General features: G+C 39.6%; 1 protein-coding gene across 4 annotated transcripts in view; it reads right to left on the bottom strand.

Moving 5' to 3' along the window:
* The window catches only part of NUMA1 (nuclear mitotic apparatus protein 1), a 67,632-nt gene that overhangs the window by 52,383 nt on the left and 1,663 nt on the right, over positions 1-13,586 (bottom strand). For 3 of the 4 annotated variants that reach the window (XM_069471061.1, XM_069471068.1, XM_069471066.1), the window contains exon 1: positions 5,831-6,047. The exons of the other annotated variant lie outside the window; for it this stretch is intronic. The gene's annotated coding sequence lies outside the window, so the exon portion shown is untranslated. Of the gene's footprint in view, positions 1-5,830; positions 6,048-13,586 lie in introns of those variants that run through there. 4 annotated transcript variants of the gene reach the window in all.

The raw sequence follows: 13,586 nt of genomic DNA, 5'->3' as shown, positions 1-13,586 counted from the left end.
GGCGCATGCCATGCCTGTAGTCCCAGCTACTTGGGAGACTGAGCCCAGGAGTTTGAGGTTGCAGTGAGCTATGATGATGCCACTGCACTGTAGCCAAGGTGACAGAGTGAGATCTTGTTTCAAAACAAAACAAAAAAGGTTAAAATGGTAAATTGTCATGTATATTTTACCAAAAAAATTTTTTTAAAAGTTTGTGTTCTTTGATCAAATAATTCCATTCACAGCAATAAAAGATTAGAAAATAGGCCGGGTGTGGTGGCTCACGCCTGTAATCCTAGCACTCTGGGAGGCCGAGGCAGGAGGATCAGGCAAGGTCAGGAGTTTAAGACCAGCCTGAGCAAGAGTGAGACCCCATCTCTACTAAAAATAGAAAGAAATTAGCTGGACAACTGAAAATATATAGAAAAAATTAGCTGGGCATGGTGGCACATGCCTGTAGTCCCAGCTACTGGGGAGGCTAAGGCAGGAGGATTGCTTGAGCCCAGGAGTTTGAGGTTGCTGTGAGCTAGCCAGATGCCACAGCACTCTAGCCTGGGCAACAGAGTGAGACTCTGTCTCAAAAAAAAAAATAAAAAAAAAAGAAAAGAATCTGAAATACAAATGAAGATATATGTATATTGATAGAATTATTCATCATTATTAAAAACTGGAGGAAAACTAAATATCTAACAATAACTCAAATAAATTATGATATATATACATCCATATGATGAAATCTTATGCAGTCATTAAAAATGTTTCAAATAATTTTAATGACATGGGGAAATACTCAAGAAATCTTGTTGAATTTAAAAAGCAGGATATGTAACTATTATAGTATGACCCCAATTTATTTTTTAAACTACATATACAAATGTTTATAGACAGATAGATGGATCATACACACACACACACACACACAAATATACACACACAGACACAAATAAGGTTCATTTCTAGTTGTGGAATTATGGGTGCTTTTTACTTTCTCCCTTAACGCCTTATTTTTCATGTTTTCTAAACTGTACCATGATATACAATTAGGAAAAAAATTAATCTCATATTGTCTAATCCAGTAATCTATTTGCAGACATATAACATGAGAAAATAACTCCTGTTATGTTGTCTAATAAATGTAGACAAAACTTATGCATAATAACATTCATGGAAAAACACACCAGAAACTATTAAATTATGGTTACTTCTTTTTTTTTTTTTTTTGAGACAAGAGTCTCACTCTGTTGCCCGAACTAGAGTGCCGTGGCGTCAGCCTACCTCACAGCAACCTCAAACTCCTGGGCTCTGGCAATCCTTCTGCTTCGGCCTCCCAGAGTGCTAGGATTATAGGCATGAGCCACCATGCCCGGCCAATTATGGTTACTTCTGCAGAGCAGGATTAGGGTAAAGAGTGAATTGCAGGCCGGGCTCGGTGGCTCACGCCTGTAATCCTAGCACTCTGGGAGGCCAAGGCGGGCAGATCGCTTGAGGTCAGGAGTTGGAGACCAGCCTGAGTAAGAGGGAGACCCCCGTCTCTACTAAAAAATAGAAAGAAATTATCTGGACAACTAAAAATATATAGAAAAAATTAGCCGGGCATGGTGGCACATGCCTGTAGTCCCAGCTACTCGGGAGGCTGAGGCAGAAGGATTGCTTGAGCCCAGGAGTTTGAGGTTGCTGTGCGCTAGGCTGATATCACGGCACTCTAGCCCAGGCAGCAGAGCAAGACTCTGTCTCAAAAAAAAAAAAAAAAAGTGAATTGCAGGGGACTTATTTGTTATATATATTAAATTTATGATTTTTAAAAAATTGCATTGTTTAAAATAAAAAAAACTGAAAGCACTATAAAAATCCTATATGATAGACTATTATGCAGCCATTAGAAATATCTACAAAGAGTATATACAAATTACCATAATAAAAAAATGGGAAATTGGAAAAAATCAGAATATAAAATTATAGGTAATGTATGATCTGGAAAATGCAAAAACAGAAATAGTTACAAGTACAAAATACTGAGAGGAAATACAATAACATGAGAACAGTAGTTTTCTCCAGATGGTGGGATTATGGGTGATTTCAGTTTTCTCCTTTATACTGTTTTGTATTTTTCATATTTCCTAGAATGAGTATATAAATACTATTTTTCAATCATGCTCAAAAAAATGTTTTTGGTTTCTGCTCTACAATCAGAAGCCCATCCCTTGTGAGCAATGTTATCCTCAAAGGATTCTTAGTAGTAAGCCATCGATTAGCAAGAAGACTGTGCATAATGTATTAATATAAGCCTAAGGAAAAAAACCATCTTGAGGGAGTGGGGGGCTCAGTTTAAAGGGACACAGCTCTGACCACTTCCGGCCTGCCTTTAGAGTTGCTTTAGTAAATATAACTGAGAAATCAAGTCCCCAAACATGAGATGCCTGGCAAACTTTATATTGTACTATAAGAACCAGGACCACCACCTTACCTTCTCAACCCTAAAATCTAAAACCTAACACTTAAAAATAGACCAAGACCGGTGGATGTGATAGGTCACTCCTGTAATCCCAGAGCTTTGAGAAGCTGAGGCAGGAGGATAGCTACAGCCCAGGAGTTCAAGGTTACATGCCACTGCACTCCAGCCTGGGCAACAGAACAAGACCATGTCTCTAAAAACAAAACAAAACAAAAAAAAAGACCAAGACCAAAGTAACATGGATTGGGTCATGTTATTCCATATATCAAAAACATTTAATAGCTAATTCCATGCAGAATAAAATCCAAATCCTTTGGCATGACTTAAAGTTACCAAGATCCAGCCCTCAAATTTCCTTTCCAATCTCATCTCCAGCTCATTCCTCTAAAATATCTTCTATCTCAGGCAATTTGCCCCAAACATGCCAGGTATTTTTCAGGCTCTGTGCCTTTGCCCATGGTGTGACCTCCCTGAAATGCTCTATTTTCTAAACCTGAACTCCTATTCATCCTTTATAACCTGACTCAAAGCCTTCTCCCTCCCCAAGCTCTCTTTATAGCCTGCAAAATCAGGAACAATTGTTCTTTCCTCTACATGTTCCCATATTGCTCGTTCCTCCACATACTTAACTTCATCCCTCCTTGAGTCCATGCTGACTCACATGTTTCTCTTGACTAAACTCCTGGAAGGCAGAAACCATCTTATTCACTTGTCAACTCCACTCTAGCACAATGTTTGCACATAGTAGGTACTAAATAATGCTGCCTGACGCAATGACAGCCAACTGGCCCTAATCTGAATTCTTTCAGTGAGGCAGCCAGCAAAGGCAAATTGTCGAAGAGGACAGTTCCTCTAATTTCAAGTCATACACCTAGCATGAGTGAATAGCAGAAAATGTCATGGACCTGTCACTTTAAGAGGATTGGCAAGCTGACTGTTTACATAATACTAATTAAAACTAAAGGGCACTGAGGCAAAGAAGAGAAATAGGGAGATTAAGAGATATGGATTCTACAGGTCACATCCTCCTCTGTTCGTAGCCCGAATATTCCAGCCTAGCACCTAGTGAGCTCACTAAGCAGCCTATTCTCTCATTGGAGTCATCTGTAGGACCTAAGTACTGAAAAGCAACTTTGTCTCTCCAGCAACTGCCCCTCCTTGGGTATTTAACTTCTAATTGTGGTTACATGGGTTTTTTTCTCTAAATGAATTCCTCTGCACCAATCACTATGAGAATCCCTTTAAAGAAAGGCCTAAAATTAACAGCAGGGAACAAAGTCTCCCAATCCTCTAAATCACAAGCCACACTGTCCATTTAGATGAAATTCACCCCCACCTCCTTCAAACAATAGGCTCTACCAAGGAAAGACTTCTCCTAGGACCAGCATGTCCTGTGATTGTTTTTCAGGAGCAAGCTCCCAGCGCCTGTTTCTCATTAAATAGCTACTTAATGTTTGATCACCCAGCTGTGACTATAAGAAGAGAAGAAAGTCACTAAAATTTAGGAGGTAAAAAGGAAATTCTACTCCTACCCCTAGTCCAATAGCCAAACACCTTAGAACAAATAGATACTCCCCCACCTCAAACCTCCTTAGGCCTACCTGATTTTCAGATCTAGAACTCTGAGCATCTCTTAATTCTTTCAATATAAAAATGAGGAAAACAATGCCTAGAGTAAGAAAGAGAATTGCAAATGATTAACTTAGTGACAGAATCTTTGGACCAAGCTGCCTAACACCTCATTTTACTGATGAGTTAACAAGATCACCATCTCCAGGAACAGATTCCAGGGTACTATAATCAACCTAATTTGAATGCATTCAAGATGAGCTCCTGCCCACCCCTACCTTTTCTCAAACTCACCACTCCTGACAAAAAATAAATAAAATACAAAATCAATGAAGTGATTTAATACATCAATACATCATTTCTCCTAAAAAAGACTGGGGCTACCAAACCACCTGCTTCAGCCCCAACACTTGGGAATCATCCTGATTGGTTCTAGCCTGCTGGTTAGCAGTGGCTGTCACAACCTGAACAACTCTTAACTCTGCAGGTCTTCCGGAGATGGGACTGTAATGGCTCCTCAGCTGCGATTTCCTACAGCAACATGTTCTAACCCTCTTCAGACCTCAACACATTTGTGATTTGGGAGGACTACCAGCAGAAAGGCTAATTTTTCTCCACTTTCTAGTCACCTTGACCTGGAAGTGAGCATATGCACAGTGAGTATAAAATAAACTGACTTTTCTTTAAACCAAATTCACCTTCTGTGGGAGGTGACTCATTTTTTTAAGCATACATTTCCAATGTTATTAAATCAGATGAAAACTGTAATCAAAATACTCTCCTTAGGAAGCTATTTACTTATTCTAATGAAACACTTATTTGGGAACTGCCTTTAAAGTCTATTCTATGTGAGCACAGAAAAAATAGGACTTTACTCTTTTATAGTCACACCTCATTCTTCACCAAAAAAGGTATTGCCTTTGGCTCACAGTATCTTCTGAGTGTTTCCAAAAATTGAATCCACCAAGCAAGAGTGAAGGTTTGCTACCTCTGAAGATACTCAAAAGATTGGGTCAGAGGCCAAAAATGTTCTGAGCACTGGCAGCCTCGCCGGAATAAATGTAAAGGCTGAGAACACAGTTACTTTGAAAGGGACAAACTTACAAACATTGTATTATAACTGTCCCACAATTGCAATCGAGGGGGCAAGATATGTACAGTATCTGTCACGTGTCAAAAATTAAACCATTACACTACTTTATAGTCACACATTATATAATCATTAATTTTGGCCCTTCAAAAATCATACAATCTTCGAAAATCATATAACCCAAACTGTACCTGTTTACATAGGAGAAAAGCCAGTCTATTGGTGTTAGGCAATTTGTCCCTGGTTAAAAAGCTGGTTAGGAACTGTCAGGACTAGAAACCAGATACCCTAACTCACAGCACATATCTATCCATACAGCTGCCCCTTCCCTGCTCCTCACTTCCGTCTTTCATTCTCCTGGTCAAAAGGAGGGGGATAATGCAGGACACTCAAGCACACCAAGAATGGTTCCGAAACCCAGTAGCTGAGAAATAATGGCTTAAGACCAGGATTTCTCTGCAGTGGCCCCGATGAGTATAAGCCATTTTTAGTGGCTGGCTTACAAGAATTTTGGGCAATTTACCTCAGAGCAAGGGCCCAATGAAAATCTCTGGACCCCCCCCCCCATAGTTACAAAAATATGTTTATTAAACCTGTCTGCCCACCCCCTGCTTCAAGTTATTGAAAGATGATTACTTTGAAGAACATGGATCAGGGAAAAAGAAAGTAGCAGAAATCCTGCTCAGGAAAAAGCTGACCTATGAAAAAGAAGAGAGCAGGCAGGAACCATTTTGACTTACCTCCAGGTGGACAGCCTCCGCAGGCTGGGACACAGTGATCCTCGGCAGTCTGGCTTAGAATTAGCCTCTACCCAGGGCAGGGGCAAAGGGACAGGAATGCTTATTCATTCCCCCAACCCACCCACTGTTGGTCAGCGCAGCCTCGTGTCATCCTGGGCAGCCTCAGCGTTCTGTGGATCAGATGGCAAGCAGAAGGAAAGCCATACAGGCCAGGTCAATGGGGTGAGTCAGTGGCAGAGCAGGAAGAGTCACTGGGGCAGAAATTCTGGCCGCCCTTAGCAAGACTGCCAAACCACACCCCCACTTGGTCAGCACTGGGAAGGCCCTGCCTATTAGGATTCCAGTCTCTAAACCAGGAAGGTCCTTCCTCAGGAGGCTCCACACCATCCTCATTTTCAAGTCTCTCTCTCTCTTGCTCAAAAACCTTGCACGGTTTTCTTCTCCCTAAATCATCATATCTAAATTCTTTGGCTTAATTTTCCAAGTCCTCCACTGTATGGACTCAGGTCATTTATTCAACTTTATTTCCCACTGTTTCACAGAGTATACTCTGAACTAATCAAGCCAGTCTTCCCACTTCTTTCTGCATCAGCCAAGCCCCGTCTCATTTTCATGCCTTCAGTTACCAAGGAGTGATAAATTCAGACACCTTCAGGTGTCAGGCAGGTAACAGAAATGAATACTCCAATGGCGCACACAGCAGAACTAGGGAGCACTGCCCCTTCCTAAAGGCATTCAAATATTTATGCAATATTTCACTGTGAACATCATAATAACCTTTGAAACAGTCATTAACACTCTTTTTAATTAATTTATTTTTTTAAAGGCAGTCAAGCGAAGCAGTGGGGAGTGGAGAAGGAACAAAGGAATCTGTAACTGGTTGTGACCAATTAGTTGTAAACACCACTGCACTTGGTGTATTAATACTATTAATACTCTTTCTATCTTGAAAGTGAGCAGACTTCCCCAAGGTTAGGCAGGTGGCAAAATGCTAAGCATAGTCTGTACACCTGAGGTCAAAGCAAGAGCTCTGTACTATTCGGCTTCCCAGTAGTACAAACAGCATGGAAGATACAGAACACTCAAATTCATTTTTCATGACATATAACTTTAATAGTGGGATAGGGAGCCCAAATCACAGCTTATCTAATCGTACTCTAACTGCCTCAAATTCTATCCATCTTCCAAACCCTGTCTACCTGCCAAAATCATTTCATTCTAGTTATTTCAACTCCTACTGAATTCCCTTTTCTCTCAATTCCTATAGGGCTTATAGATTAGACGACAGAAGTGCTAAATTATATGGTCTTGCAAAATCAGATACTGCTTCTATGAGTTTTAATGTTAGCTTCATTAATCAAACTACTATATTAACCTACATGGTTCTTCTACCAAAAACCTGAATCTAATCAGGAGGAAACAATCATACAAATTCAATTAAGATATGTTCTGCAAAACAACTGACCTGAATGCTTCCATTGCTATGAAAAACAAAAAGGCATTCAGGATTAAAAAAGAACTGTTCAAGGTTAAAGCAGACTAAAGACATGACAAAATCATGGCAACTAAATGCATGCATGATCCTTCAATGGATCCTGAATAGAAAAAAATCTATAAAAGACATCGTTGGAAAAATTTGAGAAATCTGAACAAGTATTATACATTGGATGTCTTAAATCAGTGTTAAATTTCCTCGGTGTTAATCTGTGGTTATATAGGAAGAAGATCTTGTTTTTAGGAAATGCTGAAATATTTAGGGATGAAGTAATATGTGTACATCTAACAGTCAAAAAGTTCAGAAAATGAAAGAGAGCAAATGTGGCAAAGTTTTCAAAATAAACTGGTGAGGAGGGAAATTCTATATCATATACTTCTTTATATACTCAGCTCTGTGACAGATATAATAGGCACACATTAGGTATTTTCTCACTGCCTAAGGAAACTAGGTTTTGAAGGTTAGCAACCAGACAGAGTCCACGTTACTGCAGTTCATGAAGGGTACGGGCAGGAAACTTGGGAACAAAAGGTTTCCCCAAAACTCACACTGTAACACCACAGGAAATATAGAAGAGCATGAAATCAAAGCTATTATTACTTCACTCCTCACGGAGGCCATCACAGAAGTATAGATACTCAAAGAATGCCTACTTAGAGGGCAGAATGCTGCTGCTGCCCACACAGAGGACCAAGTGCTAAGGTCACACTGCATCCACCTTGCCACAGGGTACCAAAACCTTTACAGCCTGCAAAACGAGTGTCTCTCACCAGTCACAGGAAGGCACTCAAGTGGTCAAATAAATATGCCTGAAATATATGCAGTCTTTACTCGTTACCAGATAAACCAGTCCTCAGCTGCAGTAAGGCAGAAGAAATCTGCAAGGCTGAATCACTGGCATTTCCTGCGCTGGCTTCAAAGAAACTGGCCCTTAAATAGGACAGAAAGAGCAGGCCACACAGCTGCCAACAGCAGTTCCTCAACCCAGGAGCACACTGTGCAAGGGTGCCCTCTCTCCCTTCTACATCCACCAGATCATTTTACTTCTGCCAAGTGGTTCCTTATTAGGGCGACTGATTACCTAATGGCCAACCCTTAACTTGGTTCCCTCCTCCCCTCAGTAACAGCCAAGATTCTGCCCTTTCCAGATGGCTCCTCCTCTAATTTGCCAGTCATAGGAAGGAATAGTTAAAACTATTCTCCCAAAACCTCCATTAACTGGAGTAAGATCTATAGTGCTGTGACATGGAGCTTGCTTCTCAAACCTACCATGTTTAGCATTTTTGTCAAAGACTTAGAATGAAAACATATAAGACCTGCTTTTCAAGCTTTGGAATTAAACTGTGAAGGACAGAACATGTAATGTTTTTAGATTTGATCTGGCAAAAAGATCTTAATAAGTTTGACCTTACCAAAAATAACAAACAAGTTAACAGGATTAAGTGTAAAGTCCTGTATTTAGAATAAAATAACCAAACAAATAAATACAGAACGGTAGAGCAGTTCATACTAAAAAGGCTGCCTAAAATAAATAAATAAATAAATAATAAAGCTGCCTATGGTGGGAGGTGGAGGAGAGACTTACTAAGTATTACTAAGTATACTCTCAGTGAACCACAAGTCAGCCAGAGCTACCCAAAACATTAATGCAGTCTCAGGTTGCTTTAGTAGAAGACAACTCTGTGCCCCACCTTTTAAGAGCAAAGTAAGAGTAATACAGAGGAAGAGCGTCAATGACCATGGTGAAAGGTCTAGAAGTATGTCATCAAGTGAGGAATCCTCCATGAAGAAAGGGTTTTAAAAAAAAAATGGGCCGGGCGCGGTGGCTCACGCCTGTAACCCTAGCACTCTGGGATGCCGAGGCGGGTGGATCACTCAAGGTCAGGAGTTCGAGACCAGCCTGAGCAAGAGCGAGACCCCGTCTCTACTAAAAATAGAAAGACATTATACGGACAACTAAAAATCTATATAGAAAAAATTAGCCGGGCATAGTGGCGCATGCCTGTAGTCCCAGCTACTCGGGAGGCTGAGGCAGTAGGATCACTTAAGCCGAGGAGTCTGAGGTTGCTGTGAGCTAAGCTGACGCCACGGCACTCACTCTAGCCTGGGCAACAAAGTGAGACTCTGTCTCAACAAAAAAAAAAAAAAAAAGAAAGAAAGAAAAAAAAAAAAATGTAGGGGAAGAACTACCCATGTTCAGCCAGAAGAGAACAAAAAAACTTTTTTCAAATATACACATGCCTGCCAGGCAGATGAGGAGAAAGACTCATGTTACCCTGCAAGAATACAACACGAGAGGCCAGTCTCCACACCTACTCTGTTGTGATCTGCTTTGTGATGCTGGGGCTGGGATTCCACCAACTCCACTTCACTTTTGCCAGCTGGCTCCCTGTTAGGTTCTGTCAGTAGGGGGTGCTAAAGGGAAACCGGAAGGCAGGAGGAGGCTGCAAGGGACTTCCTCCTTCCTGTAGCTTGCTGTTGCTTGACAACAGCACTTGGTTCCTCCCAGTTTCTCTCTAAACTCCCAGAGCCAGCCTCATTGTGCCCCTCAGAGACACCAGCATCAGCTGGGCAGGGCTCCTCCAGGCCCCTCCTGTGAGCTCCTGAGAAACCAGCAGCACCAGGCAACACCCTCTCTTCAGAGAATCTGGGTACAGCTCCTCCAGATCCCTCCAGACTTCTAGGTTCTGATAACCCCAAACCTTCCTCCCTTCGTTTTTCAGTCCTAGATGAGAAAGCTGCATAAGGCTGTATTTATGTCAAAGTTACTTTAAGATTTCCTTTTTGCTTTTTCAGCCCTCCAAACAAGGGTTTAAAGCAGTTTCCTTTATTATAGAGTTCATTCTATTAAAATAACTAGTGTGTGGTTTCTGTTTTACTGATTGGATCCAAACTGACACATAGATAAATTGAGCTCACAAGAAAAGTAAAGGAAATCCCAGGAACCAGAAACAAAGAAATGAAAACTGGATTAGTGAGCTGATGGCATAGTGGACTAGCAGTGTAGGAAATTTATGACACACTCATAGGTCCAGGAGATAGATCTTAAGCCCAGAAAAGGCAACTGAGATCCCCCTGCAGAGGCTGAGACCCACAAGTCTGTACCCAGCAAAAAGACAGACTAGGAAAAAAATCTGTCCACAGGGAAATAAAGAAGTTTGCCCTGCTCACCTAATGAAGTAGGAAGAAAAAACCTTCTAGGAATTCAAAACCGTAAGTATGTATACAAGTGGATTTAGAGTTTAATTTTATACAACATTTATGGCCTAGAAATCTACAAGCAGAGCAAAATTACAAGCATTTTGGTTCCAGGCTGGGAAAAGCCTTGAGTGCCCAGCAGAAGTAAACACAAAGCTATTCTAGGAGAAATAAAAACAGCCAATAAACACATGAGAAGATGTTCAGCATCATCAGTTATCAGAAAAACATGAATGAATTAAAATTATAATAAGATACTATTATACCTCTGTGAGAGTGGCTAAAATTAAAAAGACTGACAATACCAAGTGTTGACAAAAATATGAAGCAACTGGAGCATTCAGTTTATACGAACATAAACCGGCATGACTTTGGAAAACTGACAATTTCTTAAAAAGTTAAACATACATCTACCATATAACCCAGCCATGCCACTACAAAAAGAAAGGAAAATACATGTGCACTCAAAGATTTGTATATGAATGCTCACAGCAACTTTATTTACAATACCCAAAACCTGAAAATGACCCAAATTTCCATCAACAGTGAATGCTAAACAAAATATGATATAGCCATACAATGAAATACTACCTGGCAATAGAAAGTAACAAATGACTGATATATGTAACTAACTGAATGGATAAATCTCAAATAAATTATGCTACATGAAAGAAGCCAGGTACAAAAGAACATACATTCTAATATTTTATTTATATAAAATTCTAGAAAACACAAATTAATATGTAACGACAGAAAGCAGATCAGTAGAGTTCCTGGGACCAGGGTGAAAGGAAAGATAGATGAAAAAGCATGAGGAAACTTTTGGGGATGATGGAATACTCAGATCTTGACTGTGGTCACTTTTTACAGGTGTATACATCTGTCAAAATTCTTTTTTTTTTTTTTAGCCAGTCAAATTTAGCATTGGGGGGTTATATATCAACTTTAGTGACACTAATGTTAATAAGTTCTGATAACCCACTACCATTGGACCAGCCTAAAACTCTTTTTAATTTAAATAAAGTTTGTGGTATATAAATTATACCTAAACAAAGTTGATTGAAAAAAATAAAAAAGCTCTTTAGAAAACTGACCTCAACCCAGGCCACATAAGATTACCATAGATGATGCTCCTCTGAAGATGAGCTCACAATCCAAAATTACAAAATACTTGAGGAAATAGAAGTGTCAGTTACAACCAATGGTAGGATTATACCCCTAAAAACTTCAGATAACTGAACAATATGATAGAGGCTATAAATTGAATTTCTTTAAAATTATTATAGACACAAAATGAACTGAAAACAAGATACCATAAAAAATAAACAGATTTGAGGCCAGGCACAGAGACTCATGCTTATTATCCTAGCACTCTGGGAGGCCGAGGTGGGAGGATCGCTTGAGGTTAGGAGTTTGAGGCCAGGCTGAGCAGCAGCAAGCCCCATCTCTACTAAAAATAGACAAAAAATTAGCCAGATGTGGTGGCACCTGCCTATAGTCCCAGCTACTCAGGAGGCTGAGGCAGGAGGATCGCTTGAGCCCAGGAGCTCGAGGTTATGATGATACTACTGTACTCTAGCCAAGGCAACAGAGTGAGACTCTGTCTCCAAAAAAAAAAAAAAAGAAATTTGAAAAGAACCAAATAGTTCTTCTAAGAAATGAAAAATTAGCTAATAAAAATAAGAACTCAAAAAGCAAATTAGACCTACCTGAAAAGTAAATTTGTACGCTAGGAGGTACATATAAGGAAATTACCCAGAAGTTAATACAGAAAGATAGAGATGTAAATTATGAAAGGAAGAATAAGAGATGTGGAAGACAGAATAAGAACATCCAACATCAGTTAAATATGAGATCTTGGGAGAGGCACTATTTAAAGAGGCAGCAACTGGGAATTTTTACAAAATTGATGAAAGATACAAAATCTCAGTTTGGATATCCCATAGGAAAAATAAAATTAAATGCACACCATGTAATAAAACCACAGACCACAAATAACAACAAAGAAGATCTTAAAAATAACCAGAGAGAAAGACAGGTTACCTACAACAAAATAGTTAAATTGTGACCATAGTTCTCCACTTGATCTTAGCCAAATGACAGAAAAGCAATGAGCATAGTTCACAAGAGTAACAACAAAAAGCCAGAATTTCAATAAAATAACATTTTCAAAGTGCTGAGAGAAAATAATTGGAACCCTACCACCCAGTTAAACTATCAAAACTGACGATGAAATAAAGTATTTTTAATACAGTATTTAACACTAATAGATCCCCCACTGAAGTAAACATCTAAAGGATGTATACATCTATTTCAACAAAAAAGGAAGAAACAAAGTACAAGAAAGAATGGTCAAGAAACAAACAGTAAACATATATGGGTAAAACAAAATAATTACTAACAGCACAAAACAAAAATTATCATTAATTAGAATTGTTCCAACATTGAGATGAATTCTGAGAATTGTCTCATTATTGGAAGTACTCATTTTGAGTCTAGACAACACCTTTTGATGTGTTTAGTGTAAGAGGCTGAATTAAATGACCCTCAATATACCTTCTGACCATAGTGTTTTATCAATGAGACACAGCTTTCAAAACAGCCCCTGATTAACTCTGTTCCAGAATCTGAGGCAGGGCTTTGCCACCATCCTAAGTTCTAGAACTCAAGGCTTAGTTCAGGGCATTCATCCCACTTCCATATTCCACAAGTAAAAGAGAACATTCTAAATAGAAATGTTTCTTAATGAGCTTTCAGGTAAGATCTTCTAGCTTTTGGGGAGTACAGCTTTTGGCTTTGGACTTGGATTGAGGCATTACAATTAGTCATCATTTGCTTCATGGGCCAAGAAAAGAGTACTTCGGAAGCTTTACAGAGAAGTATGTGCTTTTTCCTCTAAAGGAGAAAATGCCACACAGAAACAGAGAGGGAGATCAGGATCTGGAAGAAATTGCAGGAAAAAAAAATTTAAAAAAAGAAAGAAAAGAAACAGAGAGGGAGGGAACACATACACTCATCCTTGTTGACTGAAAGCTACCTTACTTGATCTGAATGCTCACGCCA

The sequence above is a fragment of the Eulemur rufifrons genome, chromosome 6 (assembly GCF_041146395.1).
Source record: "Eulemur rufifrons isolate Redbay chromosome 6, OSU_ERuf_1, whole genome shotgun sequence".
Classification (NCBI taxonomy): domain Eukaryota; kingdom Metazoa; phylum Chordata; class Mammalia; order Primates; family Lemuridae; genus Eulemur; species Eulemur rufifrons.
This window is presented reverse-complemented; position numbering and strand designations above follow the sequence as displayed.